This window comes from Equus asinus, chromosome 20 (genome assembly GCF_041296235.1).
Source record: "Equus asinus isolate D_3611 breed Donkey chromosome 20, EquAss-T2T_v2, whole genome shotgun sequence".
Lineage (NCBI taxonomy): Eukaryota > Metazoa > Chordata > Mammalia > Perissodactyla > Equidae > Equus > Equus asinus.
The window spans coordinates 34,915,376-34,942,075 of record NC_091809.1 but is presented as its reverse complement, the minus strand read 5'-3'; the positions used below and the strand labels follow the sequence as shown (position 1 = coordinate 34,942,075).

General features: G+C 45.2%; 1 protein-coding gene and 1 long non-coding RNA gene across 8 annotated transcripts in view; one reads left to right on the top strand and one right to left on the bottom strand.

Annotated features, from left to right (window-relative positions):
* The window catches only part of FLI1 (Fli-1 proto-oncogene, ETS transcription factor), a 122,668-nt gene that overhangs the window by 17,730 nt on the left and 78,238 nt on the right, over positions 1–26,700 (top strand). The window lies entirely within an intron of this gene.
* On the bottom strand, positions 9,937–25,166 carry LOC139041074 (uncharacterized). Of its 3 annotated transcripts, none has more exons than XR_011495608.1 (3): positions 24,941–25,166; positions 16,367–16,511; positions 9,937–10,324 (listed from the first exon to the last, which is right to left on the bottom strand). It is a non-coding gene; the product is annotated as an uncharacterized lncRNA (long non-coding RNA). The 3 variants fall into 3 exon arrangements; XR_011495609.1 differs by lacking the exon at positions 24,941–25,166 and adding an exon at positions 23,464–23,599; XR_011495610.1 differs by lacking the exon at positions 9,937–10,324 and adding an exon at positions 14,021–15,706.

The window sequence follows — 26,700 nt, the reverse complement described above, 5'->3', positions numbered from 1 at the left end:
AAAGAACCTCAAGCACACACATAAAGATATTCAAATGAAAATAATGAAATTCCAACATATCACCTATGAGGATGGCGAGGATTAAAACAGCTTCATAATAATACCTCGTGTTAGAAAGAGTAAGGGCGCGTGTCACTCTCTTACTATACTGGTGGGAGTATAACTTGATACAATCATTCTGAAGGGCAATTTGGAAACATCTATTGAGATGTTAAATATTTATACAAATTTCATAATAATTCCAATTCTAAAAAGCTATCCTACAGACATCTTCACTGAGATACCAAAGGTATATGTACAAGATGTTTCTTGTTGCGTTGTTTGTAATGTCAAAAATTGGAAATAGTGTAAGCATCCATCACTAGGGGACTAGATAAATAAATTGTGGAAGATTCACGTAAGAAAAGACAATGCAACTGTTAAATGGAATAAAATCAGTTGTCTTTTTACCCTGATTTAGAAAGTTCTCATCTCCAAGGTATGTTATTACATGGAAAAAAGCAAGTTCCAAAATGCGTGGTTACATTTCTGTAAAAAACTGAAAACATACACATACGTGTGGTTATTTATGCATGGACGGTTTCCGGAGGGATATACAAGAAAATATGAACAGCGCTTGCCTCTGGGCAGGGAGAAGTAGACTCTTACTTTTCACACTCACATACAAACTTATGTACTATTTGATTTTTTAAATCACTAAGATATATTTACTTTTATAATTTAAAAAACTGATGTAAAAATTAAAGAGGGATGACTTATAAAAACTTGGGCTGGGCAACATCATTCTACCCCAAATGAGTTGATCTCCGATACTTTTGGACCCTGTTTTGTAGTCAGTACAAAGAGAAATAGTCCAGCCTAGCATCTGGGGACCTGAATTCTAGCCCCAGCTCTACCTCAGATGAGCTATGGGATCTTAGGCAAGTCACTTCACTCCTTCAATATTTACGTAAAATTTCTTGCATTAAAGGTTTTCCTCGGGCCGGCCCCATGGCCAAGTGGTTAAGTTCGCGCGCTCCGCTTCAGCGGCCCAGGGTTTCGCTAGTTCAGATCCTGGGTGTGGACATGGCACTGCTCGTCAGGCCACACCGAGGCGGCGTCCCACATGCCACAACTAGAAGGACCCACAACTAGAATATACAACTATATACTGGGGGGATTTGGGGAGAGAAAGCAGAAACGAAAAAAGAAGATTGGTAACAGTTGTTAGCTCAGATGCCAATCTTTAAAAAACAGAAAAGTTTTTTCTCATGTATAAAATGAAGGTATGATTTCAAAATTTCCTTTGAGCTCCCATGTTCTTAAGACTCTGATCCTGGGTAGGTTTTAAAAACATTTCTTACTTAAGGGTGTGGATGACAGAACCTCTCATAGACATTCTATCTGGGCCCACGTGGCTCTTCTCCCGAAATCCCAGGGCCAAGTTATGGAGTGATCTTTGAGGCCAGTTGAAGGCTGGGGCTCTTAGGAGGGTGCTTTGTGAATTTCTGTGAGCTGCTTGTTTTTATTACCGAGTGACACTGGAGCTGTGCTAATCCCTTCACATTAATACAAACTAAGAATAGGGCCTGACTCTGCTTTGGGGTCTTACACTCTTTTCCAAAATTTGGTCTCATTTAAAACCCAAAACGCATATGGCCCCAAGCGCCTTTCCCCTGGACTTTTAAAAAATCCTGTTTAATTGAAGGGAAATTGAATTCGTCTGGTTTTGATTCATTTACACTTAACTCTTAAAAAAACAATATTTTGAGGACTTATTTGATGTCCAAGAAGAATTTTGAGCCTCTTAATGAGTTTTCTGGAAGGCTTTTTTTCTTCTTCTTCAAACAGGAAGTGGTGGTGCTGTGCTATGGGCACAGTCAACCCTGAAAGGCCCCAATTCAGTTTGAAACTATCACCCACCATTTTGCATGAGCCCCAATGGCCCTTGCTAAGGCCTTTCTTTCCCTACTCCTCACCTAAGAGCAAGAAATTCACCTTCCATCTGAGGAGGAGTAACAATGAGAAGGAGCAATTATAAGAAGAAAAAGAGTAAGTTATTTGTCTAGCTCTTACTATGTGCTAGTATCTGTTTTAACCTTTATAGACATACTCACGTTTGGTCCTCATAACAATGCTAAGATGTAGGTATTTTCATTTTGGAGAGGTGAAGCGACTTACCCAAGGTCATACAGGTAGAAAGTGGAACAGCAACGATTTGAACCTAATCCTGTTTGCCTCCCAAGTTCATAGAGCTTAGCCACTGTGATACCTTGCCAGATTGACACACGCATCCATAAAGTTTAGGCTTCATACCTAACCCATCGATTGAGGACCACCTAGGGTTTGTTGTTGTTTGTTTTTCCCTCTAGTCTAAGTGACCCCCACCCACAGGCTGCCCTGGTCAGATTCATGGTGTTGCTCAATTCTCTGCCACCCTTTATGCAGGAGGATCTAAGCGCTGTATTTCCTAGGTGAGAGAGGCTGCCTGGCTTTGTTTGCAGGTATACTGGAGAGCAGGCAAGCAAGGCTGGAACCAACAGGTTCTGTTTTACTTTAAGGAGCTAATGAGATGACAAAGAGAAAACGGTTTGCAGCTCAGCAGAGAATAGCCTATTCTTTGACTTGACATGCTTCCTCCTCTACTCTCCTACCTTCCCCTCTCTCTTGCTCTCTTGTTCCCTTTTTTATTCTCTTTCACTCATGTACACACACAAACTAAACACATTGTTAAAAAAATAAAAACAGGTTGGGGGGGTTATAAAAAAACACAAAGAAGGGAATGTTTTGCAAGGTTAAAAGGAAATCATCGAGAAAGGCTAACTTCTGGCTCCCGTTTCTCCTAAATAGCACTTCTTGTTATTTCAAGGCTGATTGACTTATAACTGCATCCACAGCCACCTCACATTAGTTCCTTTTATCAGCCCAAGTGAGACTTCCTGTGGACTGGCCCAGCTTCCTGATGTATTTCCTTTTTCCTTTGGCAGAACAAAGAAAACCATAGCTCCAAGGATCCTTGGGAGCAAACATAATTTAGTATTGAAGAACGTATTATTTTAAAATTTTCATTCTCAATGCGTAGGGCTGAGTGTCCGCCTTTGCAGTTTTCACAGCATTCTATACAGCATCATGATGGGCCCCATGTGCAATTATCAGGGGTCAATGAGCCACTTGAACTCATCCTACTTGTAGCTTGATTTCATTCAAAGAGGGAAAATTAACCCATTCTCCTCACTAACACTACATGAACACCCCCCATGCCATACCCACACGCATCTTCAAGAGATACCTGCAACACCTCTCCGTGTAGGGTTTACTCCTCTGTTATCCTAATTCGATATAACAGGCCAGGAAAGAAACCCTCTTATTTAGAGATTTCAACCTATCTGTGTTTGAGGTTGTAGCTCTAGAAACACACATGTAAGAAAAGAAGCTTCAAAGTATATCCAAAGTGTTATCGATGTCAGTTGAAGAAGAAATTCCAGAAATTGGGATGAAGGTGTTGGTTTCCTCTTTTGTCAGGAGTATGCCATATCACTCATCACCACTTGGCCTCACCACCCACCCTACACGTTATTTCTGAAAGACCTTTAGGCATAATCCAGGGTAACAAGGGGGCACTGCTAAGACAGCTGCTTGTATCTGTCATATCTCCCAAGGCAAATATCACAGTTGCCAACTTATAGTACCCCCCTCCTCCCAGTACTCTTAGAACATAACACGCCATTGCACAGAAGAGACAACTGAGGCTTCAAGATGTGATATGTCTAAAGGAGAGAACTGGGCAAGAGACCCTAGAAGCAGAACTCAGGTATTCATATGCCCAGACAACACAATCCACAATGAGGATGTTTCCAGGAGCAAAGATATCAAGACTTATTAAATCCACAGGTACTCATGATTTCTTTGTGCATTGATCTTATTTCTTGACCATTGTCATAATACTCCTGGGGAAGCGAAGATGGAATTTTCCATAGGAACCACTTAGACAGCTAAGCAGTCATGCAGCCACCCAAATGTTATGAAAGGAGCTTTTTCTCTTTACAAGGATCACTGATTTGGAATGGAAAACAATTGAGGCTGAAATGTAGCTCCCCTGACAAGAGACGTATTTTTAAGACAAGAGGGCTAATTCATCATGGGTAATTCATACTGATTTCTCCCAAATGAAATAGGTTGAAAGGATATTCTCAAAGAAGTTAACTCAGAAACTATGACATGAGAGGAGTGTGTGAGGGTGGGCGTGGGCATGACTAGGGTGCTCAGCCCCACAGAACCTGCTCTGGCGATGCCAAGGGAGAAGGTTAGCATGACCACATTTATATGTATGAGCGTGAGATCTTGCTTTTCCTGGCACTGTACTCTGCCACCAGCCCTGTACCCACCCATGCTTAGTCAGGAATCCTAGAGCAGAGATCCAAGTGTTACCTCACACAACTCCCCCTGCCCTGATAATGCTGTCTGTAGAGAACCATATTGTGATCTTCGCCTTCTCCACAAAAAGAGCATATTGGGTCAAAGGCACAAGTAATCTTGCTCAAGTAGGGTCTTTGGTGCAACATAGGACTTCCCTAGAGGTCAAGGATTTCAGGGGTACCTGTACATTTTGCACTTTTCTAGAAAGAGAAAGGAGAAAGCAGACTACTTTCCTGTAAATGTCTTTTCAGGAAACTGGCATGTGGAGCATTTTCCCAGGGTGCCTAGGATCTGCTGCTCCGAACACTAGGGCCTCTAAGCTCTTCCTTCTGGAGATTTGTGGATCTCTGTATCCTTACTGGGTATGTAGTGTGGTAAAGGAACACTGTGGTGATCCCTCCCTGCCTTCCCAGAGGTTGCCCCCAGACGGTATTATAGACAAGCTACCATCAAGCAACGTGCTGGGTTTGGAACTCATCAGAATCAGTCATGTCTTCCATGAGTTCAGACGAGGTATGACCCAGACTCTTCTCTGCCCAGAGCACCCTTCTTTTGATTTTTAAACCCTGTGTGTATTTCATGGGAAATTTCACATGCCTGTTTCTGATTCACTTCCAATTAAAGGCTCAAAATGCTGGTTTTGTAAGAGCTCTTTGATGATTCGGATTCTTGTTGGTTCATCCTTTTTACTCCTAAATGTCCACAGAAATTTAATAAATGTTGCGTAGACATTTGCATGCTTAATTGTTAAAAATAATTTGAAACAGGAGAGAATGTTTTACCAGTGTGCACAAAACAAGCACATTTACAAGGGGAAAGGAAGAGATGGATGCCTCAGTGAAGGTGAACTCCTGTGGAAAAATCAGGCATCACTGAAGGTGGGCACCTTCGTGTGTCCATCACCAGGAGAGAAGGGTGGCTCTGAGCTCAGGTCCTCTGGAAGGGTCAGGGGAGTGTTACATGGAGCATAAGTGTCCTTCATAATGCAGCCAGTCAGCATCAATGAGCTGTCAGTTGAGCGGTCAGTCTCATTGGAGATGGAACCGGTGGCATGACCTTTTGCAGATACTAACACTACCTTCACCTCCCCTCTGACTGGAGGGAGCTAGTTGTCTGCAGTTATGGCAAGCCTCATCCTCCATCTGCTTCCTCATAGTCATGAAAAAGCTTTGATGATGAACCTACCTGGGTACACTTCTGCACTAAATGCAGAAGACACTGACAAAGCAGACCTATGCTCCCCTGGGACAGGACCCATTCTGTGTCTGTATAAGTCCCTCTAAAGTGCTAAAGTGGCACGGGGTTTGGGCAATCTGAGTTGTGCTCCTGGTTTCTTAGGCTAGCTGGGTGACACTGGGAAAGTTACTCTCCCTTTCTTAACATCTGCTTCTCCATCCACCCAAAATGACTAAGACTAATGGAAGGACAGTCTTCTTCTCCCATGGATTTGGTAAAAGTCTGGAATGAAGAGTTGTTTGAACTTCTTGGAGAAAAGCTTTAATTAATTATTGCAATATGACTAACTATTGGGTGGCTCATTACACAGTTGTTCTTGTTGTCAACTGTAAATCAAGCAACATTTCCATTTCTGGGCCTCACTTGGACTTTTTCTGAGGAGAGATCACCCTCGTCTCTTCATTGTTGGGAGCTGGTTAGCAATATTCAGTCAGCTGGAGTTACAAAGTGTTAACTTTGTGTGCACACAATGTAAAGTGGGAATGCTGTGTACTGTGTGGCGCTTCTTGCCTGAGACAGGGGACCCAAACATCGTACTAAAGCTAGCAGTGAAAGGCTGGAGTGTTTTGCAAGTCATCGTGATGGTGGCAGATTGGTTCCATGAAAGCCATGTGCAATCCGAAGTGTGAAAATCTGGGTTTAAACCTGCTGTGTGATCTTGAGCCAGATATTAACTTCTCTAATCTTCTCCTTTCCTATCTATAAAATAAGAATAGAAATGATAGTAATAATAAGAAATATTAAGTTTTTTACCTGCCTTACTGACTAATTAGAAAAATCAAAAGAAGTGTGGGTGTGAAAGCACTTTGTAACTATAAAGTGCCGAGTAAATGCTAGTTATTATTATCTTAGTTATTATTCTCATCCAGGTCAGTGTTTGAACATAACGGATAATAAATGCTGCTTAAATTGAATTCATTGGGTTGCTTTTTTCTGGCTTTAATGATTCCAAAGACTTACTGGCATTTGGCTAAATTCGTCAATTAGCTGTGTATTCACATCTCTGCCCATATAGACACTCTCCCCTCCCAGTGCACCAGGACAGACCAAACATCACCTATTCTTCCTTTCCCTCCCTCATATCCGGCCATTGTTCTACTCATGAAACTCCCACCCCAATCAATGGGGGTTTTACGTAAAAACTGATGGCAGGATATGAGTGCAGCTTCAGGAATGCCAGGCTTGTGCTGCTGATAAAGAGAGTTGTGTGAAATTGAAAACACCAGAGAAACAAAATTCTCCTGTCCAATGTAAGCTACTCAGTTTTTTTTTAGGATTATCTCTGCTTTTAAAGAGTCAAGAGCCCTCCTAGAATACAAAACACATATCTTCTGCAAAATTGCCTTTTGAATAGTTTTAAAATACCTATCTAACACCTAAACACCCACTGACTCCCCCTACATTCGCCTGTGCCATCTCCTCTGTTATCTTCTCAGTGTCCTGGCGGCAATAGGTTAAGGGAATACAGGGCCAGGCCTGAAGCTGGATAATAGAGTTTTCAGTTCTTCTATAAGCTCTGCTTCACCATCGCCTTCCAGAAAGAAGAGTTTTCCAACTTAAGAGGGACTGTAGAACTGAACTCCCATGATCAAAGACTGTAAGTGAGTTTGGGCTGTGATGGTCTGTCTTGTGTTGAAGCTACTGTCAGGTTTAACTGACTTCAGTGTGAGTGAAGGGGCAACAGAAAGTAATTTGACTTGAAGATGGTCTTCTGCTAGTGTTGAAGTCGGCAGCTCTTCTCCCATGTAATGAGACTACACAAGGCGGGTTTAGTCTTTGTTGTCATTATGCATCATCAATATTTTAGGAAAGGTTGCATCTGTAGTCCATGCTGCACTACACAACCAAATATGATTATGTGACCAGAAGTGAAGCGAAGAGGAAGAGCGTTTGTCCATATTCTACCCACACTGAAGTAGCTAAGTAACGAAGAGATAAAGAAAGGAAAATAAAGTGACCCTTTTCATTTTAAATTGCTCATCCACACATTTAGGATTGAGATTAAGAGCTTCTCCTTAGGTCTTTTTTCCTGAACGTGTTGAATTATGGATTAGAGTTTTATGCCTAGCCAACAGAATTGGGATTTTAAAGTCCACGGGTCTGGATATTGAGCTACTCAGATACTGACCTGTGTAATTTAGGAGCCACAACCTGGCTAAGAGCAGGCTTACTGCTTTTTTCCCCATGAAATCAAACGACTACCAAGATCTTGATGGTGCATCAAAGGAGCATTCTGTGTTTTTCTACACCAAAACCATGGAGTGAGGGTAAAGAGATTAGCATCTCAAATATATATATTTCAAGTTATGAAGACCGCCTCACATAACAGAAGCACATGCAGCCTTGCAGGAAACTCTTTTTGTTTGACCGTGGTGTCTCTTTGTGAGGTTGGGTTGTACAAAGGTTCTGGACAAACTCAGCATCCCTCCGTCTTCACTCTGCCCTATGTCTTGCTTAAACATTTACAGACTTGGAATTAGCCAGTGTAACACTTTCTAATCTTTTTCAAGTAATTCTAAATTTCTGGTTTTAGATTTGATTTAGGTAGAAGGGAACAATGTTTTCTTGGGCTGTAGAAGGCTCAAACATCTCTCTTTTGAAAGCGTTGATGAGTAGGAAGCTTCATGAGAGACATGGCTCTTCCATGATTTTTGGGATAAGAGATTTGGGAAACCTCGTAAGTACTTCTCAACTTTCTTAATCTTATCTTAAAGGCAAAAGAAAGTAGAAGACCGTCTTTATCAGGGCTTTCTGCAAAGATGGAATTTTATTTCATTTGATTTTAGTTCATCTAACTTTAAACAGCCACATGTGGCAAGTGGCTCCTACATCAGACAGTGTAAGTCTATGTAATTCAGGTCAAAAATGTCTCAAAATCTGAATTCAGTTGGAGGATATATTCACACGGATTATTCTTATCTGAGTCAGCAATGTGTTGTCTACATGAAGACCAACGTTTCCATTTACTCTTAGGACTAACATTAAAGCAAAACAAAATGGATAGTGAATGTCCAGCATTACCCAGGTACGGCCAGTGTTGGCCTGGAGCTGGAACTAAGGCTACCATCTAGTCTCCCAGCTTCATTATCAATTCTATACTGACGTTTAAGAATATAATGCTTTCTTTTCCCTTCTATAAAGTGGAGGCATGTGGAATTTATCACAAAGATATTCACAGATTATGATTAAGTTATATTGCACTGTCAAAGAAAGGTGTGAGCTTTTTCTGGATACCTTTTCATGGAAAAATGACCTTGGCCAAAGAGAATCCTATACAACGTAATGATTTAAGGTTCTCCATTTTTAAAATACTGGCATTGTGTTAAGTTCTTTGTAAGGTCATTTTCAGCTCTAATGCCTTATGCCACCATGAATATTATTTCCTATATCATAGGGCTCCATCATATTAATAGATAGTTGGCTTTTCTAGTTCCCAGATTCATATAACTCATTGTAGGGTGATTTCTCCTTAAGTATAAATGTGAACAAAGCAACTTAATTTAGCAAATAACTAGCTAGAGTGGTGGTCTTTGAACCCTAATTTTCGTCCAGTGAGTGGTCCCTCAGTTGGTACTGTCCTGTGGTACATTTTGTCACACAGGTCCACGTGTTTGTTGTCTCCAAGACATGATGCAATTTCTCTCTTTCCTTCGTGGCCATTGCCCATGGATAATAGGAACATATGACAAGCTGTACCTGCTGTGGCTTTGGAATTACTGTGAGGAATACGCCCCCTAGTCCTTCTCAAAGGGAGGTCTGACCTCGTTACCAGGCCTCTCTAATGAGCAGACTATGGGGGTTTTCATTTCGGAAGTCTTCAGGTTGATATTACTGTGAAGGTCAGTCCTGTGTCTGTCACTGAATCTGTGGCATAGATTTCTGAGTTGAATTGTTTAAGACCAGGCTGGATGGATGCCACGGAGAAAATAAGGCAAAGATTCCTGCAGTCTAACTCTCCATAATGGTTTTAGGGGTGATGAAGCATCATGGTCCTGCTTCTCACTCACACTCGCCCTCCAGAAAGGTAAAATCCAGAGCAACCCACAGGCCCTAGAAATGCCCAGTTAGAGTTTTTAATAGTCCCATCTTGATTACGTGTAGAGTCCATCTTTAGTTTGATATTTCTGTGGCCCACGCATTTTCAGAAAAATCTCTCTTCAGTTTGAAATCTTCCACCTTCGTTCTTTTCAGGTTGTATCTGGAATGAGGCGAGGGAGTGTGTGTAGAATACAGTTCTGTGACCATGGTAATTTAGTGACTCCTGTGACATCATCTTAAGCATCTTAGTGTGTTTGTTTTTTTATTGAGTTCATATTAGTTTACATCAATGTGAGATTTCAGTTATACATTATTTCTTGGCTGTCACCACATAAGTGCTCCCCTTCACCCCCTGTTCCCACCCCCCATCCACCTTCCCCTGGATACCACTGAACTATTTTCTTTGTCCTAGTACTTGTTTATATTTCACATATGAGTGAAATCATCTGATGTTTGTCTTTCTCAGACTGGCTTATTTCACTTAGTATAATTCCTTCTAGGTCCTTCCATGTTATGGCAAATGGGATGAATTTGTCTTTTTTCTGGCTGAGTAGTACTCCCTTGTATATATATATATATATATCTCACATCTTCTTTATCCAATCTGTCGATGGGCGCTTGGATTGCTTCCATATCTTGGCTATTGTGAATAGTGCTGCAATGAACATAGGGGTGCATATGTTACTTTAGATTGTTGATTTCAAATTGTTTGGGTAGATACCCAGTAGTGGGATGGCTGGGTCATATGAATGGTCTATTCAGTGTGGGTTTTTAATGTTTGCTGTAAGCTCTTGAGGTCAGTCACTCTGCAGTTTGTCTTTGAGACCTCAGCACCTGGCACACATTCATGTATTTATTGAGTACCTTCTGTATGCCAGAGGCTAAGATATAGTAGTATAAAAAGATGGGCAAGGCTCCTGCTTTGAGAGAAATTATAGTCAAGCAGGGAAAACAGATATTTTGCCAGTTATTATAAGTGCAGAACTCTGTGAAAAGGGAAGTCCAGGGTGCTTCACAGGAGTCTAATATGGGGACCTAACCTAGGCTCGGAGGTCAAAGGCTTCCCTAAGGAAGTGACATTTAGGCTGAACCCCGAATGATAAACAGGCATAAGCATGAAAGAGGATAGGTCTTTGATACGTCTTTGGTGAATGAGTGAATGATTGAAAAGGCTGCCTTCCTGCATGGCTGTTCCGTAGCATTGCTAAATTAACCGTCACATGCTTAGTCATTCTGTCCATAGTCTCTCCAGGCATTATCGGTGGGTCCATAAGCCATTTTCTTAGCCTCTCTCTTCTTCAGTAAAGGCAAGTAAAGTGTAATTGTGAGAGGACAATTATCTTTGAAGATATTATCAGACTAGTGTTTTACTGAGATCATACAGTACATATATATTGGTTTATATGCTTTTCATGTGCAGTGCATCCAGAAATTTCAAGGGCAAGAAGGTTCTAGAAGGCTTACTTCTGCCTTTCAAAATCCTAGCCTGTGGAATCACGTGGTCTCCGTTGGTATAACTCCTCACTGGCAAAGCAAGGCAGCTCTTTGCCAAATAGAGCTCTGGGAGCTGTGCTTGCTGGCTTTGAGGGGAAGTGCTGTCTGTCCTTAAGCACAGGCCTGGGTCTCCATGCTTTGGTTTCCTCCACTGCAGAACAAGGAGATTCTGCCAATGATAATGTTACCTTGAAGTGATGTAATAAAGATGGCCGTAAAAGCATTTTGCAAGATCAACAAAAACGCCTACAAGAGGCATGCTATCTATATCTGGTGTTTGCCAAAATTTCAGAGAAAGTTCTCTGATCTGAGACTCTAGAGAGGTTAAGAACGGGGACTGGCTTTCAAGATCTTCTCTGGAATTTCTGTGCCCTTTCCTTCATTATTATTTTACAACAACTTTGGCAGGAGGTATCAGTAATGTCAATAATAATAATAATAATAATATTTACTGAGTAGTTACCAATGAGCCAGGCACTGTCCTGAGCACTTAAATACATTTTAGCACCTCATTCCCACCACAGCCCATGGAACCTGTCATTATTAGACACACTTACCAGTGAAAGGGACTGAGGCAGACAAAACTCAAGAGACTTGCCAAAAGTTATGTAGCTGTCCTGATCCCAAAGACTGTACTCACTACATACGTGAAATATTTTGAGCTTTTCAGAATAAGAGCTCGGGGTTGCTAAGTAACTAAACATATACAGTTAATTATTCCTGCCCTGGAATACAAGAGTGTTAACATTAACAGAAGTTTATTTTTGCAGTTCCTTTGGTCTTCTGGTATTCCCACATGCCTCCCCTTTTCCTAACTGTATTGCTCTCCTGTTGTTCAAAGTGGAAAAAAAAATCTATTTCCAACTTGTCCAAAAAGAAAATGAATTGCATCCAAACTAGTGAAAGTCGTGTTGAGCGATTGAAGAAGTTGAGGCGTCGATCACGTTTGCTGAGAACCGGCTACGTAAGTAGAGAGGGAATGCCAAGATCTAGGCTGTGTTTTATTACCAAGATCTTAAACAATTCTTAAGGGCCTTTTTATTACCTCCACTATCCCTCATCCCACCTCATTTAGTTGGATGCTATAGAGAGAAAACAGAGTTTCTACCTTCTCGAAATGGAAACAATAGACTTTGCTGTGCTACTTCTATTTCCCCACTGGGGAATCTGAGAGATGACCTGATTGAATTCCACTCGGAAAGGTCATGCTTTGAATTCAAGGCAGAGGAAAAAGCGAAGAAAACATTTTGCAATGATACCCCATGGGTCCTGAGCACACTGGGGCCTCCCCTCACTGCATTGTGGTCTGCTGATAAGGATAACATGGATGACAAGCGGAACACTTCCAGGACAGAGGAAATTCCGTGTTTCATTGTTTAAAGGAAGCCACCGTCCACTCAGGAGAGCAAGATTTCGGGCATAGGCAGAGAATTCCCTGCTGGCGGGCCAGAGAGGCAGAGGGAGCCTGCTGGTGCAGTGGGACCGGGGAGCTGCCCAGCTGCTTGTGAGCGCATCTGTCCCTAATTCCATCTTGGGAGTACTGGCACGGTTGGAAGTCAAGAAGGGGTCATTGCAGTTTATGGCATTCGTAGGGGTTAGGAGCCAGACTGTTAGAGATGGAGGCACGCGGGTTGGGAGAGTTGAAAGCCTGATTCTCACAATGTGGCCCATTGAGGAATCACAGAAAAAGCACCAGGAGATTTAGAGAAGTTGATCTGGTTTTGAGTTTAAATTCTAGACCTCCTTCTCTCCCCACCCCCTCCAAGCCAAAATGTCAGAAAAGGGCCTGGTTTCCCTTTATGGAGTGCAGAATAAACAGATCTTCAGCAGCAGGAGAGGGGCCCACTTCCCCAGCCCATAATGCCAGAGCTGGGGGTGGGGGGCCGTGGGGAAAAGCAGTTACTCTTCTGTCTGGTTAGTATTTGGCATTGACTTTCATTTTCTCCAACCTCTGTTTTCTAGAAGCCTGCCTGTACCGGAAGTACAGGAATAAAAGAGAAGCTGATCTTGGGGGTTTTCTTGCCAGACTTCAAAGGAGGTGGACTTTTGATTTTTGATACTTTGGGGAGGCATTTCCAAAATTAAAACTGTGCTGGGGAATTGAACCCCAAGACTGAGGTCCTGGCTGGTCGCCAGTCTGGGCGCACTGCTCTTCTCCTGATGGAGCTGATGCTCTCTGGGCTCCTTGCTCTCCCTCCCGGCCCAGGGAGTGCGCCGAGCCCTGGGCACCGTGGGGTCAGCTGTGGTTAGCTTGGCCACAGGGCTCTGCATTCCTTCTGGGCTTTGCTTGGTTTGGGTGGGTGTGTCCACAAGTTTACTCTGGAGAAAACTGAGACAAAGAGTCTAAATTGGGCAGGATCTCGAATCTAATGACTTGTTTACAGATCCTGTGCTTTTTCCAGTGCAGGGAGGAGGAAGAGGAAAGGGCAAGCTCGTTACTGTGGGCATGGCACATTGTTGTTTTTCATCCCAAGGAGGTAGGACAGTTTCAGAAAGCAGCAGGCCATCTGCCTGGCAGCCAGTGGGCAAAGCGGCACTCTGTGTAATTTTCCAAGGTGGGGAGGAAACGGCGGCGGCCTCGGCCTCTGCCCACCGGCTTGGCTTCCGGGGAACGTACTGCTCTGGGGAGAATGCCTGACCCCGCCACATGAAAGGCCCTGTTTCCTCCCACTGCAACTTCGAGGGATGGGGGAGATTGCCCTCTTCACCCCTGCTCCAAGTGCACCCCAAGCCAGAGTACCCAGCGAAGAATGTGCACCTGTGATGTGGCTAAGGAAACAGTACAGGACCTGTGTAAGGAGAGAGGAAAATCCCAGAAGGCCCTCTCTAATAGGAAAGCAGACTCATTAAGGTTTTGCTATAAGGTGGTATTTATTTAATGATTGCTAAGTGTAAGAAATTCCTCCGAAGGAAGAAAAAAGTGTACTGCAAATTTGAAAACTTGTTCTTCCAGATTCTGGCAGTTCTTCTGGGGCTCAGAGCTGCTTCTTCCAAGACATTTGGGTCCTTGGCTTTACCCTAAGGGGTGGTGTTGGACTGCAGGGGAGGTGGGGGGAGCCCACATCCACGTGTGCACGGGGCACTTGATAAACATCTCTTTTAGTTCCGACCCCAACCCATGAGGTATACGTGGCAAGTACCGTTTTATGATGAGGAAACTGAGGCCCAACGAGATTAAATAATTGGCTCAAGGTCACACAGCCACTAACCGTGTCATGCTGGGCCTCTTTGCACCCAGTTTGAGCAGGGTTACAAGGCGAGACAGTAACCCATGGGTGCCTGAGCTCCTCAAACTGAAAAGGGGGGGCCCTACGATGCGGTCTGTTACCTCTCCTGGGTTGTTTCAGTTGGGTGTGGCTGATTCAAAATTATGCTTCAAGAAAATATGCTCCAGACCATGAGTAAAGAAGCCCAAACCGCAATGCATTGTGGATTCTTATTATCCAAAGTCCTCCAGCTGTTCCCAAAGGGACATCTAAGGTGGTGCCAGGGATGGTGGCGGAGGGGAGGTGTTCCTGGAAGCCTCTGAACCCTTCTCGCAGAGAAGCCTCATAGAAAATGGCATCCCCAGATAATGCAATGTTTGGAATGGAAAGGGACTCAAATTAAAGATAGCATCAGCTGTACTGTCTACCCCACCAACCGGAATAGGTAAAACTGTACCAGCTAACATTCACTTTATACTTTGTCGCTTAAAACCTCTATCATGTCTATTGACTCATTTGACTGCTGAGACATAGGAGGGGCAGCTATTCTAACTGAAAACAGAGGCAACATGATGCGGTAGACTCGGGTTCCAATGCCAGCACCTGCCGTCAACCAGATGTGCGACCCTAAGCAAATCCTGTAACTTCTGCTAGACTCAGTTTCCTCATCCACAACATGAGGGACTTGCTCTCCAAAATTCCTCACACTGTGGGAGTCAGGATATGGAGATGATTCTCTCCAACCTTCTGTGGCTCCCCCAACACTGGCATTCTAAGGCAGGCCACTGAGCGCCGTCACCTTCCCTTCCTTTCCCAGCCCGGCTGGAGTCTGACCAATAGGAGACCAGGTCTGAGGAGGGAAGGAGTAGGTGGCAAGATTCCTTTCCACTTGTTTCCTGCACCTGGAGACAAGAACAGAGGCCGCTGTTTGGATGACTTATTGTTTAGAGCTTTTGTTTGTTTGGGCTTGGGGTTTTTTTCAGCTTTACAAAAAGAAACCTGCATATTTTTCGAATTTCAGTTGTTCCCCCCACAGCCTATCTCAGCTCACCACCTTGCAACTGGCCAATCGCGGGGTAAATCTTAGTTAATAGCAGCAGATTTTCTTATTTATCAGCACCCCATGCTGGAGGCGGAGAGTCAGTGAAATGGGAGGAGCTGCTGAGCAGCTGAGGCTGGACTCAGTGGAAAATCCAGAAGTGCAGATGTGGATCCAAATTGGGCTGAAAAACCTCATGAGATCAGGCTTTCTTGGACTTCCTGCTTTTAGCCTAAGCAGTATGTTCAACATAAACGAACTTTCGGTATTTTGAAACTTCCGTTTCTGATCTCAGAACCTGGAAGTAAAGAGCTGTTGTGAACATTTCCACAAATTTTGTCATGGTTATTCTGGAGGCCAAGTCGAACCCAGTAATTATGGAGTCTCGGGACTCACTGCGATCACAGCAGGCTGCCGGGATGGCAACACTGGAAGGAGAGAGGCTCTCTGCTAAAGAGCCCAGACTGTAGAGACAGGCGGGACTGTGTTCAAATTCTAGCTCTGCCACTTCCGGCCATGCCACTTAACCTCTTAGATTCTTAGTTTCCTCATCAGTTAGATGAAGAAAATATACCATTTCATAATGTTGTGAGGGCAAATGGGGGAGGAGTGTGTGTGCACTTGATCTCTCCCCTCCTTTCTCGTACATATACGTGCATGACGTGTATGTGTGTATATATGCACACACATGCATACATATCGATGTGTACAAAATGTATGTGAGCGTACGTATGTGTACTGTAATTTATTTATTTTTACCTTGAATTAGTAGACTCCCCTGGGAGCCTAAGGCACCCAATTTCAGATAGCTGTGGCATTTGGAAGTCACTGGAATCTCCCTACTTAACTGTCAAAGGATGCTTTACACAAAGGCAGTGAGGGGTCTGGATGCAGACAGGATGAGCTCTGTGGAACTGGAGAGAACTCGGGTGGTTTTGAGTGACAAGCCGAGACTTACCCTCGCCTTTGTGCACATCTCTTTTGCTTCCTGGGCCTCCCTTGCTTTCCTGGGACAAGCTAGGAAGGAACGCCGGGCAGGCAGGTGCTGTAGGAAAGCGAGGTGCGACTGGAGCACTGCACAGTCGTCGGTTGAATGAGCAGGGCTGTGTCAGGGTGAGAAAGGAGGGGAGAGGGTGAGTCAGGGACGGGAAGGAAAGGTATGTCCAAATCCATCCAGCGCTGGGAGAATCGGCCTCCTTGGCCAGCCTATGCTAAATATACTGCTACTTCTTTCCTTCTCTGTTTTTTGGCTTAAATTTTTCTTTTACTCGTTAAGTGTATTATCTATTTTTTAAGTATTTTTTTAAATAAAGATTTCTGAAGTAATATGTCACTCTTGTACAAAATTTGGAAAATACAGAAAAATCACAAAAGAAAAATGCAAAAGCACCCATAGGCTCACAACCCAGAAAACAACCTTTTAATATTTTGGTGTGTTTCCTTCCAGTATTCCTAGTGAAAATATATAGATACAGATGTCTTATTTTTATATAACCATAACCATATTGTTTTGTGAACTCCTTTTATTTTCGTACTGTTAAATTATGGATATTTTCCTGTATCATGAAATGTTATTGTACTCCTAAAGGATGTACAGTAAACCATTAAATGAATGGTAAATGCTGGGCTTTTGAATAGTTTGTATCATCTTGGTTCTCCCCAACTTCTGGACCTGGAATAGCATTTTGTAACAAGCCTAGACTTCTTTCTTTGTTATTTTAATAAAATAATCTTTATAGGTTTTAGAAATGAGCCCATGTGAAATGTCAAGATGTAGATGTGAAGGAAGTCACAGAGTCCCCCTGGAGTCGTCAGGCCCATAGGCCGGAGGCACGGGGAGGCGGGGCGGCCTTGGCTCACCTCCTTGGGAAGCCCAGCCGACACTGGATTGATTGCAGGCAAACCCGGGACCTGATCTGATAGCACAGAGACACCCACAACTCTGAATTTCCTGCTACCGTGAGGCCTCTTCTTTCATAAGCTGTTTGGCTTACACATACGTGGAAAGCAACTACTAATAATAGAAGAGTTACCTCTTTTCTTCCGTTGTCAGGCTCTGCAGTTACTGCTCAGAGACTCCCGCGTCTGGCAGCTGCCTGCCACTCCTCTGCCCCTCACAGCAACACGGTCAGCCAGGCTCCTCGTCAGAACGAGGCCAGGCCCTCTCCGCCTTCTGCGTGTGTGGCGGAGGTTGGGAAGGTAGCTTTCTGAGGGCTCTTTGTCTGGCCAGGGAGCGGGACTTCTCTGCAGCAGGAGCCCATCTGGCCACCCCCTGCACTTCCCCCTCCACCCAGCCAACCATCTCTTCTTCTCCAGCCCCGACTAACCTAGCTGCTCAACAAACGAAATGTTGAGAAGTTGGAACCTCCCGGCAGCTTCAGTAGAGTCTGTCCTTCCCAAGTGGGTGCTGACCAGTTTGTGAGCAAGAATTCTCTGTGAGCCCCTCAGGACCAGCAACATCTGCATGATGTCTCCCAGAACTGGGATGGTCAAGCCCTTCATTAATGCTTTGACTCACATGGTGCCACTTAATCATTCATTCATTCATTCTACTAATATGTATTTAGTGCCTCCTATTCCAGGCACTGTAGTAGATGGTGGGGATGGAATGGAGGATAAAACAGACAAAATCCCTGCTCCTATGGTAGATATAAAGAATGAAAAAGGAAGCACCCAAAATTGAAGAGTCTGTGGTGGGGATTTCAGGGGAAATGCCTGCTGAGTTATAAAAGACCCCTGATACTCCTCTATCTTATGTCTGACATTGGGATCCTGTCCTTAGCCTATCCCCAGCCTCCCTAGATCATGGTTCAGGCTCACAGCTCTTCCAGCTGCTGAGCTGCAGAAAGACCATCCCTTTGTGCGAGATCAATTATGGGCAGGAGAGCATACCTGGCTCAAGCACACAGCTTCACAGACCCTTGTGGTCAGGGAGTTCCTAAATGAACTCAAACCTTTGGGGGCTGGGATCTGTTTACTCTTGGCACACTGGGATTTCCTGTTTCTAAGAAAATGGGCCTAGATGCTCAGCTGCATTAACCAAACAACATGTTGACGCAAATGAATCTGAAACTTGCCGGCTCCAGACTCTCTAGAAGTTCGGTTTGGGGAATGAAGGCATTTGGATGACTTTCCACACCCTGAATTCCAAGTCAGATAACTCAGGCCAGGTATTTATTGAGGAGACCTCCATTCCTTCCCCACCAAGTGGCTTTAGAGTCAGAGACCCTGTGACCATCCTGGAGCAGGGAGGGGATGGGGGACCGCTCCCCTGTCCACAGCTGACCTTAGATGTAGGCATCCCAAGATGTAGACATCCCAGGTAGCCGTGGTGGGAGGCTCTGAAAGGTTCATTCCCCAGAAGTCTCCATCACCAGTATCCCGTCTGCCTGAAATGGTCACCATGAGCTTATTCCTTTGTGCTTCTGGGAGACTCATGTCAAAATGCAAGTTACCCAGCGAGATGACTTGAGTGACTGCATTTACTATAAGAGCTTAGCTTAGCAAGGTCCTGTGCATATGGCAAACCTGTCAAGTTTTGACAGGGTGTGGGGGAGGGGAAGGCGAGAAGGCAAAGGAGAAGCTGTCAAGGGATGCTTCTCAGAGAGGCCCAACCCAGAGAAGGGAGGGCACCCCCACAGGAGTGCAGGATGAGGATGTTCAGACGGGGAGAAGAGCAGGCTAGAGACACCAATTTGGTGATTGTAAACACCAAAAAACCACCTGGCCTACTTAGCTACGTTGGCCTCAATTTTACAATCTTTATCAATATTTGAACCGAGGGCCTAAGTAGTATGGCTTTCACAGTAAAGTGCAACTATGTGGGTGGAAAACATGTAAATTATTGGAGATTTATTCCATAACAGGAATTCTAGTCATTGAGATATTGCTAATTAATATTGCCTGCTCAGGAGCTAGTCAGAGGAGGTAAAGTTCCCTTGGGAAAACGCAGTCTGGGGAGTGACGCAGAGCGCAGAAAGTCAGCGCAGGAACAGCTAACACAGTCATTCATCTTGCATTCTGACCACATATCAAGTATTGTGAACCGTGGGGTGGGGAAGTCTCCAAAGAATCAGGAGGAAAAATATCCATGACAACTGTATACATGTCCAAAACAGCAGTGGAGCAATTAAAGACAACAGGGAGCAAGTGGGAGATCAGGCAGTATAAGCTGGATACACCGAAAAAATTGAGATGAGAAGAAAAATCGCTGTGGGTTTGTGCTAGTGTGGGAAGGCTTCATGGAGGAGGCACACTGTGACCTAGGAAAGCTCATCTTCATGGGTGTCTAAATCTTTGGGTGATAAAGGGCCTAAGTCAATGTCTTTACAAATGTTGGAGACCTAGAAACGTGGTGAGCAGCAGTGGCTGTGGGTCATTTTATGGAACTTGTGCACAAGAATATAGACATTCCAGAAATGGAAATAAAAGAACTGCATTCCTGGCACCACGTTTGTGCTAAGCTCCCGGAGGTGGCCACGTGTGGGAAAGAGAAGGAAAGAAGGAGGACAGGTACAGTAAGACTCTGCCTCAGACTTTAAGGAATGGACGAATGGAGCGCATTGTTTCTTTCATGATTTAAGCATCAAACATTCATTGAGCGCCTACTAGTTCTGGGCAGTGTGCAGCATTGAGGATGCAATTACGCATAAGACTTGGACCCTGGCTTTGATTAATTCAGAGTCCCCTGAAGGAAGCAGGCATAAGTGAATATTCACACTCAAGAAGAGCAAGTGCTTTCACAATAGTCTGTACAAAGTGTCACAAGAGACCAACTGAAGGGACAACTCGGTGTGCTGGAAAGGGCTGGGAGTCGGGGATGGCTTCACGGAGCGCAGGTACCAATGGAGCTAATTTTTAAAGTGACTTGGAATTTGCCTGACAAATTTTCCCTCCAGGGAGAGCGAAGAGCATGGCAGAGCGTGACCGTGGGAAAGGGCGTGCCGGGGTAGGAAGAGAGCCGCAAGCATGGGACAGCAGGCGCGGAGCTGGAAAACGGCTGGGGCCTGACCCTCAGAAACCTCTATGCCAGCCTGGAGAGAATTTGGATTTTGTGTTGTAGATGACAGGAAAATCAGTACACATTTTTGTTAGAGTATGACAACCAGTGTTCCGTTCAGTTGCATTAACTAAGCATTTATACAGCACCTACTACATGCAGAGCACTCACTGTGCTGGGTAGTTCTACAGGTCATGCAAAGAAAACATATCTCAAGCGCTCAAGGGACCCCCAATAAATTTGGGGAGGAGAAAGTAGAGAGAAAGGGTGAGGGCAAACATGACCACAAATCACTTTGATATTAGATCGCAATGGGTTCATTGTTCTAGGAGGGGCACAAACAGAAGTTAACGTTCCTTTGTTCGTATTCCTGTGAAATTCCCCACAGCCCAGACTGATCCCTGCCCTCTCTGGTCAAAGCAGGCCTGACTTGGAGGACCAACCATTTCTCATTTTCTTTCCACGATTCTCCCTCTTCCACCAGCAAAAGTGCTTTTGTGAGGCCCACAGAGAACTGGGGTTCAAGTTGGAATGCCAGCAAATAGATGACACGCAAAAGCCACCCAAAATAAACTTGACATCTCGCCTTCCTGACAAGCCTCAGTGCTCTGCCCAGTGGTATGACTCTAGGCTGTGACGCTAGGTCTTCTCTTGGTTTAGATAAAAACTATAATTAGCTGCCACAAATGCAAGTGAATGTGGGAGGGGGAAGGGAACACCTGAATGTGAAGAGTTTTTTCTGGATTTGTTTGTTTCTGGCTCCTCTTCTTGTTACGAGTCTGTGTTCAGCCAAATACTTGTGTTTGCATATGAAAATTGTCCCATAGATGGGCCTGAACACAATCCCTACATAATACTTGACAATGCAATCAGGGTCTTCCTGTGTCTCCCCCTCCCCTCTTCCCTGTCCTCAGCATGCACGTGTTGATACATCCACACATGTACACACCTTCAAGCAGTATAGGAAGCTGGAGGTCCCCTTCAGATCATAACCAAAAGTCTCAACCCTCACAACTCACCTGTGAGCACAGCAGCCAGGGGCTCCGGAATTCGGAGCACACCTCATCACATCCACCTGAGGCAAATGCCCAGCGACCTTAACGGTTTGTGGGAGCCTTGCACTAACTGGAGCCTCCAGAGAAGGCAAAGCAAGGGCGAGACTGCCGCACAGGCCTTTGAATGTAATACATGATTTACAGAAAGACCTCTTGTCATCCCCTTCTTTTATTCTCTCTCCTTTTCTTTCTCTCTTGCTCTCTTTTTGACTGAGTTGCCTCAGGGCTGGTGGTTTCAAAACTAGCAGCTGCAAACTTATGAAGGAAAAAAACCCAAACCACAAAAACCCGTCTTGTGAAAACCGTGTGTGCCAGTCTAAAAGTGGTAGGCCAGGCGGGAGGAAAGCCTGTTAACGCATCAGAAGGGCAGAAGCAGGGAGTCTGAGGACCACAGCTGGGCCTTTATAGTGGAGAGGAAGTATAGCATGTCCAGGGCACAGGGGATTAGGGGACAAGGCCAGAGAGGAGTTTGGGAGGAGGGAGAAGTCCTAACCAGCCAGGGAAGCCCTCTTAGGAATGACTCTCTGCATCAGCTGAGCTGTCTGAAACACTCTGGCTTCCCAAATGCAAATCAGACCAGCTGCTTCTACCACGTTACTAGTATCTTCTTCCAGAAGACCAAAGGTCCAGCCTCTACTCTAAGTCTACTTGGAAGCTTTCGAAACACCTAGTAATATGTGCAACTGTATCCCAACTCCTGTCTCAGCCCCATCCTGCCCAGCTAACACCCACTCATAGTCACCTATGTATTCACACCTTTCAGAACAGCATTGATTAAAGAGAAAGATATCTCCTCAAACCCAGCCCTAAACTCCTACTCCATTGCTAGTTTCAACCTTCAAGTCAATCTAAGGGAGCAGGAAGTAGGAAGGACGTGATGGGAAAGCTTAAGACCCTCTTAGAAAGAATCAAGTCCTTGTCTGGCCCAAGACTGGACAAAAGAAGTCCTCTCAGAAGTTTCATTGAATGTTAAGGCTGGAAAGGAGAGTCCCTGAGTGACACAGAAGTGGCCTGGGCTTTTTCTCCTGACCTCCTGCCCAAGCTCCATACCAATGGTGTCTTTGGTCAGAACAAGGAGGATACTCATTTGGCCAGATCATCAGGAGAATGCCGTTGCACCCTGCTGTGGATGGGAAGAGCAGGCCATTCATAGACCCACAGACAAAGGCAAAGGAGGCCAACCCCAAGAGGCCCCTGTGGACAACATTCATTGCCAGGCCCTGTGGGAAGGACAAAAGAGAGAGATAAACTACTGCTTAATGAAGAAGACCCAAAGGAACTCCAGTTGTAAAAATGAGGCAAAAGAAATCTAGTGTAAATTTAAGTGTAAGTATTTGAGGAGAAGCAAAGTTGGTGAAGTGATCACAACTGGGTGGGGTTAATGAGAGAAAGCTTCAAGGAGGAAGTAACTTCTGAGTAGAGGTTGAAGGAGGGGAGGGACAACGGCTGGGTTAGAGCAGGGGGAAGAGGAAGTGTGTTCTGTGGGGGAGGGTGGCTCATCTTTGGGAAGGGTAATACTGATTGCATCGTGGCCCTAGGCACTCTGCCATACTTGAAGGTCCTATCTAGAGTTAATATCACTTGGATATATTTTCAAGAAGGAAGAATAATGTTATTAACCATAGGCATGTTGTGTAGTAGAAAGAGCATGGACTTTGGAAGGAGCACACTGGAATCAGACAGATCTGAATTCAGTTCTTAGCTCTGCCACTTATAAGCTGGGTAACATCCCAAGCCTCGCCTTTTTAAACCATAAAAGGAGGAGATTATTTCATAAGGCTATGGTGAAAATGAAATTAGATGAGATAACTCACACGAAGTGCTTCGTTCTGTACCTGGCAATGAGTAGCTCCTAAATGGATAGTGGCTAATATTAGATATTTTACAGCTTATAGATTAGAAAAGCAGCCACAGGAAACTGCTTTAGGTCCCCAAGGGGAAGAGTAGAAGGAATTCGGATGCCTGCACGCTAATCTCAGCAGGACAGGCCCTGGTTCAAACCTTTGGTGTGATGAAGTCAGCCGAGATTTGGGTGAATCCAAGTGCTAGGTATACGGTGGTGGCTGTGAAGAGAGCTGATACGTGGGCTTCAGAAGCTGGCCTGCTGCAGCCTGAGGACCCCGTGTCTGGATTTAAGTCCCCATTTGATTAAGAAGAAGGTCCATCCAACCATGTGTGCTGATGATTGTTTAACAACCAGCTCTCCAGGTTTGTGTAGCGTTCACCTATTTCCACGGTGTAAATACTCCCACGTGGCCGTTTGCAAGCTACTGAGGTGATGTCACTCATTGTGGAGTAGGGAAGAACGTGGCAGTCAGCTCTCACAAACCTAGATGAGCCCATTCCAGCATGCCACTGCATCCAGCAGCCCCTGTCACAGGCGCCAGCCATGGCCATCTCAGAGCAGAATGGGCATTGTCTTCCATGCCTGGCCTAGTTTTGCTTCTCGTTGGTTTAAGCAGAGCGGTAAGGAGTTGAAGGCGTGGAGAGAGCACCATCCCTGCTCTCTTCTCTGGCCTGCCCCGGGCAGAAGTGAAGGTTCCCTTCCAGGACCCACTTCCCCTCAGGGCAGTTCCATACTGACTAGCAAGTTCATTTTCCTCACAGGCTGAAACAAAACAAAACAAAAAGCAGCTCTCTCCTCTGAGAGGAATCTGACGGTGCAGCCCCAGATGCCACCACTCTCCTTCCAGGGAGCTAACGCTGCCCGCCTCTCGGTCTCCCCACAAGCGGAGTGGCTGCGCCTGGCACAAGGGAGCTGATGAGGCCAGGCCCTTCCAGTCTCCCTTAGGAGGCGGCAGGGTCCGGATTCATCCTTAAGAATTATCTGGCAGGGGCTGTCACAGAAACGGAATGCCAGAGCCCAAAAGGCCTTAGGAATTGTCTGTGCGCCCCCTTGCTGTGCGGCGGGCGTACTGAAGCACACCCCTGGGCTGTGGCAGATCCCCGAGGAGACCTCCCCTCTGGCCTGCGCTGGCGGTGCTCCTGTACCTGCCTGCGCTCTCACGTCTTTCTCACATCACTTCTTCCGTAACTCCTGCGGCCCCTGTGAGGATCAGCTCCCTCAGGCAAGTGCTGTGCCTTCTCTTTCTCGTGTATTCCTGGCAGGCACCCGGCCCAGCCCTTGTGGATTAGCTGATAAAGAGATCTGCTCCTGTTTTGCAGTAAAGGAAGTGATAGCAGGAGCAGCGGTGGGGAAAGGAGCAGAATCAGGGCAGCACGTTCTGTCTTGGGATGCCTTCCTTCAGCTACAGGGAGTATCTGGTTTCCACTCCCCGCCACCCTCGTGGACATCGCCACCTTTACCTGAATACCAAGTCAGCCTGCATGCCCTACAGCATGCTGTGGGATATCACAAACCCGGCAAAACAAACCACAGGCAATTAGCCCCCTGGCTAGCGGGTGGGGCGGGGGAACTGAAAGGAACCTACAACCCTCCACGGCCTCTGCTCCAACCGCCAGAGCACAGCCCTTCTACCTGGTGTTCTCTGATCCAACCGCATCGGGCCTCCATTGTGATGACAGGGCTGCCCTCGCCTGACGCAGTTCACGCAGCGCTGGCCGGGCTCCCATGTGACTCCTAATCCTGAACCCGGACAGCAATTTGAGTTTCACCTGCAGGGAGAGTCCTCTGATAGGCAGGCACCTCTGCTTTGTGACCTGCTGTGGAGGAGGACACTAAGGACACCCAGCCGGGCTCTGCCAAGAGACTTTGTTATGCTCTGTGTTTAAAAGAAAAAAAGTAGGAAGGGATCAATAGAGTGACAGGAAGTGAATTTATTATATTTATAAACAATGAGCCCGTGTTAGCATTTCAGGTGTCCTGATTTATCTCACAGGTGGGAGGGAAGAACTGCTGGCAACCTTTCGCTGGGGGCTCTGAGTTTTGGAACAGGATTTCCTCTGCAAGTTGTCGAAGATCAGATAAAAGTCTTAATCTCAGGCACACACAGCCGCAGGCTTTGGCCTCTGTGCTCAACTTTCAGTAATGAGACTGAACAATGGTTTGGGATTCAGTACAATTAAAGAGATGGGAAAAGAAAAGGATCAGCCATGAGGTATGTCGGCTTTCCATGGGAAATGCAGGTCTGCTGAGTGGGCTCCTGAACCAAGACAAGGTTCGGTACAACCTGGGTCCCCTTGCTCCCTCTGACCTCCTTGTGCCTAGCAGAAAGTAAACAAAATAGATGCATATATCTGCCACCTTTTTTCAAAGGATGGAAACCAGAAGCAGTCACCTCTTGCTTCTTGAGCTGGGTTCTTCTGAACCGGCCTGGAGAAACATGTCCCAGCATTGGCTGGTGGGACTGTGAAGTTGGGAAAACTTTTAAATTGTTCTTCAGAATGTTTGCACTAAAGGGACACCTATTTTTTCAAAATGCATCTATAACTTTAATGTCTTTTCAGAATAGGAATAGCCAAGAACATTCATTAAGTGGCACTCCATTAGAGAGGGCTCTGAGGAACTCTACTGAACCAACACCTGCCTTCTAAGCAGTCCTATCTCAGAATATAGACTTTATCCATGCTGAGTGAGCCAGCCAACTGAGTTTGTAAAAAAAGTTACAGGACGTAGAAAAGTTGAAAATCTTGAAATCAGGGTCAAATCTCCATAGGATTCTTTCTGCTCTAAAGTCCCACTTCAACTTCATATTCTTACCACCCCAACTACTTCTACCATGTATTGTGTTGGATTGTGTGGCCTCTGTGCTAAAAACTTTACTTGTATTCTGTCATCTAAGCCTCACAACCTCATTATTCTCATTTTACAGATGAAAACCTGAATCTCAAAGAACTTTCCTAATTTGCCCAAGCTCACCCAGGTGTGCACATTAGACCCAAGCGTTTACATCTACCTTTGTGAGACCAGGATTTCAGTAGCTCCGCTGTTCCTAATACTCATTCCCCCGTTTTTCAGCAGGGGAGAGGAGCGAGGTAAAGGGCCCATCAGAAGTGCTAAAGCCATGGCCCCGCTCAGGAAGGTGTGTTTTAGTCTAGAACGTTGATAAATAAACTGGCACCCCGAGGAAGTACTTTCAAAGCAGTGAGGAAGGGCTCTGCCTTAGGTGGGCATCTGCAACGAGAGACCTTTTTCCTTTGCTCTGGACTGTTCCCCTTTGAGAACAAAGGTGGCCTGTGGTGCTGGGCCCCGCAAGCATTGACACCCATAACTTTTCTGTTGGCTCTGCCTCTGGTAGGATTTGGGGGAGCTAGACCAAGGCTGTGGGACGGATACGC